The 8,603-nt window shown below is 35.7% G+C and overlaps 1 pseudogene across 1 annotated transcript; it reads right to left on the minus strand.

The window, feature by feature from the left end:
• Window positions 1-709: 709 nt before the first annotated feature.
• On the minus strand, window positions 710-1,648 carry LOC309958092 (olfactory receptor 5V1-like; annotated as a pseudogene). The gene has a single exon. The product of its transcript is annotated as an olfactory receptor 5V1-like (transcript).
• Between the last annotated feature and the right edge of the window lie 6,955 nt (window positions 1,649-8,603).

The following is an 8,603-nucleotide window of genomic DNA, read 5'->3' on the forward strand; positions in this document are numbered from 1 at the left end:
TGGAGCTGCTTCTGATGTGCTGCCTAAGTGTCAGTAATGGCTGCTGCTGCCCTGCTCAGGCACCACTTTGGGTCAGAGCCACCTCTGTTTCTCAAAACCGGTCTCCCAAGTGGGGCTGAAATGTGTGCTCAGCTTAGGCTGGGGCACACACCAGAGCAGTAATGGGAAACCAGCCAGTAGCCTATACAATTTTCAATCCTCTCTCTGCCCTGCTTCAGGACCAAGCAAGCATGTGCATGCTCCTCACAAGCAGAGTCCAGGCTTCCCTGGACTCCCAGCCCTCCTGTTAGTACCACTGGCCCTCCAAGCATCCAGGGTGACTCATCTTCCCTGTGTCAACCCCATGGGTGAGGTGCCCAATATGTGGCTCACACTACTTCTCAGGGAAGAACTCCACCTGTGCATTCTCCCTTTTCCTCTGAGTCTCCTCCCAGAAGCACAGGTCTCAACCTCATCACTTCCTTTCCCTTTCTACCCAATTCTGTTTGATTTTCCTTACTGCCTTTGTTGTACAGTGGAAAAACAGTATTTGTGGAAAGAGAGGAGAGAAAGTTCTTGGGAAGATAAATTTTAGGAACTGGTGTATATATCGGAACTGAGGATCTGGATATAGGCTTTCTAAAACTATGTATATTACAAATACTTTGGAAATTTTTTCAGGTGGCTGCATACCTCAGTTTGAAGACCAGTGAGCTAGACACTAATATTGTCAGGGAACACACACCCTCCAACCAGCTTCCACAGGGCACATTTGACCTCCTTTTTTCTCAAACAAGGGATTTAACATGTAGATAATGGGGTTTAACATGGGGTTTATAACACAGAAGAGCACAGAGACCAGGATATCCATATCGAGGGAGTAGCCTACTCTGGGTCTGTCATAGTTGAAGTTGGCCATTCCATAAAAGACCACCACCATAGTGAGGTGGGGTGCACAGGTAGAGAAGGCCTTGCTCCTGCCCTGAGCAGAGGAAATCCGAAGGATGGCAGAGATGATAAGTATGTAGGACACTGCAGTAAACAGGTAGGGGCTCAGGCCAATGGTTGCACTGGCCACATGGAGCACAGACTCACCGAGAGAGGTGTCTGAGCAGGAGAGCTTCAGGAGCAATGGAATATCACAGAGAAAGTGGCTGATCTTGTTAGGCCCACACAGAATGAGTGTAGCTGACAGCACTGTGTATGTCACAGAATTCACCAGCCCACATAGCCAGGACCCAGTTGCCAAACAAACACAGACCTTCACATTCATGAGGACTGGATATTGAAGAGTGTGGCAGATGGCTACATAGCAGTCAGGAGTCGTAGTTGCCAATAAAACACCCTCAGTGCCAGCACATGTCACAAGGAAGAAAATCTAGGAATAGCAGCCCTCACAGGAGATGGTCTTCTTCTCCTGGAAGAAGTTCACCAACATGACTGGAATAGTGGTAGATGTGTAGCAGGTGTCCAAGAAACTCAGGTTGCTGAGGAAATAATACATTGGGGTGTGGAGGGCAGGACTGACTCTTGTGGCCATTATTATGAGTGTGTTCCTGAAAAGAGTTGTCAGGTAAATGACAAGGAAGACCAGGAAGAACAAACCCTGTAGGTTGGGATGGTTGGAAAATCCCAAGAAGATGAATTCGGCGACATCTGTTTGTTCATTTCAAGGGGCATCACAGCTACAAAACAATGAGAAAAAAGAAGCCATAATGAGAACGTACAAGGAGCACCCCAAATGGGCTTGTAAACTTATAGGGCCATGTAAAATAATGTTGGATATAGACAGTTTGGACTGTGGAATGAGGTGTGCAGAAGTGTCTTCAGAGAGACCAGAACTTCTCACTCAGCAGATCTAACCAGCTCAGGCCCAGGGACCACCCAGAAATTTGCATGGCTACTGGCGTGTGAAAATAAGTGCAGACTTGGTTAAAACCAGCAACAAGCCACCAACCCCTTCATTAGTATGAACTCATTTCTCACTACCTTGGTAATATCTACCTCCTATCATTGCCCTTTTTGGTAAGCATATTAACTTTTCTAAGAAATAAGATTTAATTGCAAAAAATAAGGAAAATTAGAAAAATATAAAGAATTTAATCACCTGCAGAATCAGAATCAGTGCTACTTTTCAGTGTACTCCATTGTAGGTTTTTTTCAGTTATGTAAATCTTGAGCTCTGCTTATAGTTTTAAAATATTAGGAGTACAATTTCCCAAATTGGAAAGAAAGAGGTAATACTATCTATTCACAGAAGACATGATCTTATATAGAGAAAATACCAAAGAAGCCACAGAAAGCTACTAGAGCTCATAAACAAATTCAGCAAAATTAAACACACAATAATCATTTGCGTTTCTGTACACTAAAAATGATGAACAATCCAAACAGGAAGTTAAAAAAATCAATTCCATTTACAATGACATCTAGAAGAATTAAGTATTTATAATGTCTTGCTAAAGAGCTGAAAGACTTTTTACACTGAAAACCACAAAGCATTGCTGAAAGAAATTAAAGGAGACATAAATAAATGGCAAGACATCCCATGTTCATGGTTAAAAAGACTTAACATTGTTAAGATGTCAGTATATCCAAAATGATCTACACATTTTGATCAATCTCAAAATTCTATATATCTTTCCCACAGAAATGGAAAAGCCAGTCCTCAAATTCATATGAAATTGTAAAGGACCCTGAATAGTCAATACAATCTTGGCAAAGAACAATAAAGTTGGAGGACTCACACTTCCTGACTTTGAAACTTACTGCAAAGCAACAATATTGTACTAGCATAAGAGAGACATATAGACCAATGGAATAGAATAAACAGCCCAGAAATAAATTCTCACATATATGTTGATTTTCAACAAGGGTACCAAGACTATTCAATGGGAGGAAAAAAAGTCTTTTCAATAAGTGGTTCTGGGAAAACTGGATATCCACAAGCAAAAGAAAGAAGTGGTCCCTTACCTTATATAATACACAAAATTAACACAAAATGCATTAAAGAACAAAACTTAAGAGCTAAAACTATAATACTTTTATAAGAAAACGTTGAGGAGAAATCTTGATTTCATTATATTTGGCAACAATTTCATAGATATGATACCAAAATTACAGGAAAACAAAAGAAAAATAAATTTTACGTCATGAAAATTAAAGTATCATCAAAGGGCACTAACAAGAAGTAAAAGATAACCTATAGAATATGAGAAAATATTTGCAAGTCATATATCTGATAAGGAATTAATATCCAGCATATATAAAGAACTCCTACAACTCAACAACAAAAAATAAATTCAGCAAAGTTGCAAAATACAAAATCAATATACGAAAATATGTTGCATTTCTATGCACTGAAAACAAACTCTCAGAAAGAGAAATAAAACAATTCTATTTACAATTGTACTAAAAAGAATTAAATACCTAGAAATAAATTTAAAGAGGTGACAGACAGGTACACTGAAAACTACAAGATATTGATGAAAGAAATTGAAAAAGACACAAACAAATGAAAAGATATTCTGTATTTATGAATTGGAAGAATTAATATTGTTAAAATTTGATATTGCCCAAAGCAATCTATAGTTTCAGTGCAATCCCTATCAAAATTCCTATTGGCATTTTTCACCAAAATTGTACAAATAATTATAAAATTCATATGAAACTACAAAAGACACCAAATAGCCAAAGAAATCTTGAGAAAGAAGAACAAAGCTGGAGGCATCATGCTCCCTGATTTTAAACCATATTACATAGTTAATATAGTAATCAAAACAATGTAGTATTGGCATTAAAAGAGACACATAGGGGACTTCCCTGGTGGTCCAGTGGTTAAGAATCTGCCTCCCAATGCAGGGGACGTGGGTTTGATCCCTGGTTGGGGAAATAAGATCCCACATGCTGTGGGGCAACTAAGTCCGTGTGCTGCAACTCCTGAGGCCGTGCACTCTGGAGCCCACGAGACACAACTAGAGAGAAGCCCACACACTGCAATGCAGAGACTGTGAACCGCAACAGAAGATTTTGCATGTCGCAAAAAAGATCCTGCATGCTGCAAATAAGACCCAATGCAGCCAACTAAATAAATAAATAATAAATAAATAAATATTTTTTTAAAAGAGAGAAACACGTAGATCAACGGAACAGAATAGAGAGCCCAGAAATAACTCACACCTATGTGGTCAATTAATTTATGAGAAAGGAGCCAAGCATATACACTGAGAAAAGCAAAATCTCTTCAATAAATGCTGTTGGGAAAATTGGACAGCCGCAGGCAAAAGAATGAAACTGGACTACTGTCTTATACCATACACAAAAATTAACTCAAAATGGATTAAAGACTTGAATATAAGACCTGAAACCATAAAACTTCTAGAAGAAAACAGGCAGTAAGCTCCTTGACATCAGTCTTGGTGATACCTTTTACTATTATAGATACTGGAATGAACATTTTTATACATAAGCATATATGAGCATTTCTGGTTACCTCTTCAGAATAAATTTGGTCTCCATGTTTTTAAATATAATGCAGATGGAAAAATTCTAAGTAATCAAACATACTTAAGTATGTTAACTTATTAAAGTAAACTTTATGACACCAAGATTTACTCTCAAGCATTGTATGTTTTCTGAAAAAATAATTGATACAGTTACTAGCTTTCTTTTAAATTATCCATGCTGACAGGTTCACGATAACTGTGAATAGGGATTTCTGCACCTTTTTCAATCTTGGAGGTGAGATGATATAGTGGAAAGAGTGGGCTCTTGAATCAGATAGATGTAAAATCAAATCCTACTTCTACTGCTTGCTAGATGTAAATGGTGGATAAGTTAGCAGACTGCTCTGTTCCTCAGTTTGCTTATTGTATTCTGATATTAATACTGCCTATATCAGAGTTTTTGGGAGAAGTAACATGAGATAATATAAGTAATGTGCCTGCTATATAATAGGTGTTCAATCAACTGTGGCTATCAATGCTATTTTTTTTAATCCATACAAAAATATTTTAAGGTAAAATATTTTCTTTGGCTCTACCTTCCAAATTGAATAAATATTATTCTCACTACTGTCACCACAGAGACCCCAGTCCAAGCTATCATTTTCTCTTGCCTAGACTCCTAAAACAGACTCCTATTTTCTTTCCACTCCCCTGTTCTCATTTAGTCAATCTCCACACAGCAGCAAACAGAGTGAGTTTTTACAGCATAAACAAAATTACACCACTCTTAAACTCAAAACCTTTTGATAGTTTCCCATCTCACTTAGAATAAAATCTAAAGATCTCACCTTGGCATACAAAGCCCATGGGATCTGACCTCTGACTACATTTCTAATATTACTTCCCACCATTATTCCCCGTTGCTCACTCAGCTTGAGCTACACAGGGCTGCTTTCCATTTAAGTTCACCAAACACATGCCCATTGTAAGGGCTTGTACTTGATATTTCTTTAGCTAGAAACTTTCCCCCAAATATTTGCATGGTCCGTTTACTATTTTCATTGAAGTTTTTCCTGGACTCTTACTTCCTTAAGGATACTTCCTCTGAAAATTCTATCTAAAATCGCAGCTACATCATTTTATCCTCTCCTCCTGCTTTACTTCTTTTGTAGCATTATGCTACACCTGGCATGAAACTATTTATCTATTTGAATGTGTTTGTAGTATAAGTTCAGTGAGGCCTGGAGCTCAGTTTTGCTCCCTCTCTATCACTCATACCTAAGACAGTGTCTGGCATACAGTATGTGCTCAGTAATTATGTGTGGAATGAATAAATGAATCTATATTTTTAGATAATTCTGGATTTTAATATATTTCCTTTGAGAAAATCTAGTCTAATTCTTTTTCATTTTGCCTAATTATGTTTAATTATTCTTCCTTATATCTTTCCCCTGACCTGTGGATATCAGCCTATCATGCTTATCAGCCCATTTTATTCTCTAGAGTAGAAAATTTTACACATTGGAAATTTTAACATCTTCTTCCATATCGACTTTTTACATAATAAATAATTCTCATTAAGAATAAAGATAAAACCTAGCTTATTTTTATTTCTCCCATATAAGTTATCAATTAAAGCAAAATATTATCCTGTTAGAACCCCAACAGATATATATATATAACTTGATTGTAATATATATATTACTTGACTGGCTTTTATGTGTGCCCCTAAATTCATGATTCATGTTTCTAAACTACTAAAGGAACACAAGTATTTATTGAATTATTTAATCAGAGACTTTGCTCTGCAACCTGAAGGGCAGCCTTCATAAACTATCCAATCAATATTAAACTGGGAACCTTATCCTAGGATGCTATCCTATTGAAAGCAGTGATCTTTTTAAACCCTAAAATATATCAAATCACTCCCTATCTTAAAAATCTTTCAGTGGCCTCCATTCTCTATAAAATGAAGTTCAGATTATTTCACATGGCTTCAGGAAGAAGATTCAGGTTTCTGAAGTCCTGAAACTTTTTTTTTTTTTTTTTGGTGTGAGGGAGCTTTTTAAAATATTTGAAAATATCTTACTTTTGTAAATCTGCGTAATATGATTATGTGAATAGCTTTCTAGGGCACCACCCAAGGTTTTAGAAAATGTCTCTGCAAATTAGGGCCCTGAAGTTTAAGTTTCAGTTGCTTATGTAAACTCTCCTTTCATGGCCAATATACTACATTGGTTAAGTTGTGAACTCTGGAGTTAGATTTCTTGGGCTCAAGACTCATCATTGTACTTCTTTAGTTATGAGAACCTGGGTAAGTTACTTCTTCTCTCTTTGCTTAATATTTCCATGTCTAAAATGAAAATTGAAAGAAAAGAGACCATATTTAAGATGGAATCATAAAAATTTACTCAGTCCAAAAGGACAAATAAATGGGCAAATATATTTTTTAAAGAATTTAAAAAGACTACTAACTGTTCAAAAAAATAATAGCATGTATTGGAGAGCTTATAACTTAGATAGAAATTAAATACATAACAATAACAACACAAAGGGTGGGAGGGTGAAAAAAATGGAAAAATGTTTTGTAGTATTCTTGCATTGTACCTTAAGTAGTAAAACATAAAGACAGATCATATTAAGTAAACAATGTATAGTACAATAGAGTGAGCACTAAAAAATAATACAAAGAAGTATATCCAAAAACCAATAGAAGAGATAAAATGCAATTATAATAAAAATTAAAACTCATCCAAAAGAAGGCACAAAAGATCAGATGGGACAAATGGAAAACAAATGATAAAATGCTAGACGTAATGTAAGTAGAAAATGTAAGTAGAATAAACACTCCAATAAAAAGACAGAGCTTCAGACTGGATTTTAAAATGAACCAAGTATATCCCCTTTTTAATAAACTCATTTTACATATTAGATTTTGAATATGTTCAAAATAAAAGGATAGGGACAAATATACTATGTAAAACTAAACATAAAAAAAGTTGATGTGAAAAAAAAAAGTTGATGTGTAGGCTTTAAGACAGAGATCACCAAAAGTAAAGAGGAATATTTTGTAATAATAAAAGGATCAGTTCATCAAAAAGACATAATAATCACAAATATGTAAAAGCATCTATTAACATAACTGAAAAATACATAAAGAAAATATTGACAAAAGAAGAGTTGGACAAGTTCACAATCATAGTTGGAAACTTTAATACTCCTTTCTCATTGAAAATTATGAAATTAAAAATTCAGTAAGGATACAGAATATTTAATTATTAAAATATATTTTGGATTTTTGTCACAAATATATTTTGTGACAACACAATTACCTTGACATAATTAATACTACATTATATCCAATAATTTCAGAATAAACATTCCAGTTGAATGCATACGGAATATTCACTAAAGTAGACCATACCCTGGGCTACAAAGCAAGTTTCATATGGAGTATTTTTCCTGACCATGATGGAATTAAATTATAAATTAATAACAAAAAGATATCTGAAAAATCCCCCAATATTTAGAAATTTAGCAAACATTTCTATGAAACTTATGGGTCAGAGGAGTCATAAGGAAAATAGAAAATATCTTAAACGTAATGATAATGAAAACACAGCTAATAAATATTTGTGGGGTGGGGACTTCCCTGGTGGTGCAGTGGTTAAGAATCTGCCTCCAAATGCAGGGGACATGGGTTCAAACCCTGGTCCAGGAAGATCCCATATGTCACAGAGTACCTAAGCCCAAGTGCCACAACTTACTGAACCTGTGCTCTAGAGCCCATGAACCACAAATAGTGAGCCCACGTGCTGCAACTACTGAAGCCTGTGTGCCTAGAGCCCATGCACTGCAACAAAGAGTAGCCCCCACTCACAGCAACCAGAGAATGCCCATATGCAACAAAGACCCAACCCAGCCAAAACTTTAAAAAAAAAAAAGTGGGGGTGGGTGTATCTAAAACAAGGTTTAGAGAGAAATTTATAGCTTTTAATGCCTATATAAGAAAATGAATGTTTAAAATAAATAATCTAGGCTTTTAACCCTATTGGGTAGAAGTATTTCTAACTTACTGGTTAGAAACAGAAGATAAAATTAAACCCAAATAAAAAAATTTTAAGTGATACAGACCTGAAATTAATAAAATAAGAAAACAGACAAACAGGAAATCAACAA

The sequence above is a fragment of the Leucopleurus acutus genome, assembly GCF_964270905.1.
Source record: "Leucopleurus acutus genome assembly, chromosome: 2".
NCBI lineage: Eukaryota > Metazoa > Chordata > Mammalia > Artiodactyla > Delphinidae > Leucopleurus > Leucopleurus acutus.